The sequence below is a fragment of the Rhincodon typus genome, unplaced genomic scaffold (assembly GCF_021869965.1).
Source record: "Rhincodon typus isolate 14 unplaced genomic scaffold, sRhiTyp1.1 hic_rhity00002741, whole genome shotgun sequence".
Classification (NCBI taxonomy): Eukaryota; Metazoa; Chordata; class Chondrichthyes; order Orectolobiformes; family Rhincodontidae; genus Rhincodon; species Rhincodon typus.
In genome coordinates this window covers 23,911-24,743 of record NW_025968379.1, presented here as the reverse complement: position 1 = coordinate 24,743, position 833 = coordinate 23,911, and positions in this window count along the sequence as shown.

The following is an 833-nucleotide window of genomic DNA, read 5'->3' as shown; positions in this document are numbered from 1 at the left end:
GCCACAGAAAGGCCAAAACATTTGGTGCCCATTATTGGCCAATCACTGAGCACTAGTCACCATCACTGACCACCAGTGACCATCACCGCGGTGGGGTATGCTTCCTGATCAATACTTCCTGGTGCTCAGAAGCAGCGACCCTGGCAGCAACCATTGCTCTCCCGACCTACGATACCTTACAGTAAAATGCTGTCCCTACTACCTACCACAAGAGTTCACCACTGTCATCCTGACAGCAGTCTACATACCACCCAACGCGGATGTGAGGAATCCCCCAGACATGATTTACACTGCCACAAACGCTCTAGAGACAAAATTACCTGAGGCCCTATTCATTGTGGTCAACGACTTCAACCAAGTCCACCTCAACAGTGTGCTGCCAAAGTACCACCAACACATCTCCTGCTCCACCAGGGCACCAAACATCCTGGACCACTGCTACACAACCACCAAAGAAGCCTACCGCTCTATGCCCTGCCAATGTTGGTCCAAGGCTATGGAAGGCCGTCTCTGGGGCTGCTTGGTCACAGTGGACTGGGCCATGTTCAGGCTCTCAGTGGAAAACCTGGATGCGTATGCCACCACCATCACGGACTTCATTAGCAAATGTGTGGAGGACTGTGTACCTAAGAAGTCAATGTGAATGTTCCCCAACTGTAAACCTTGGATGAACCAAGAAATCCACTGCCTACTGAAGACCAGACATGCAGCATTCAAGTTAGATGACCCAGACCAATACAGAAAATCCAGCGAGACCATCGCAGTGCACATCACTGACCATTACCAACCATCACTGACCATTCTACTGACCATCGCAGTGCCCATCACTGACC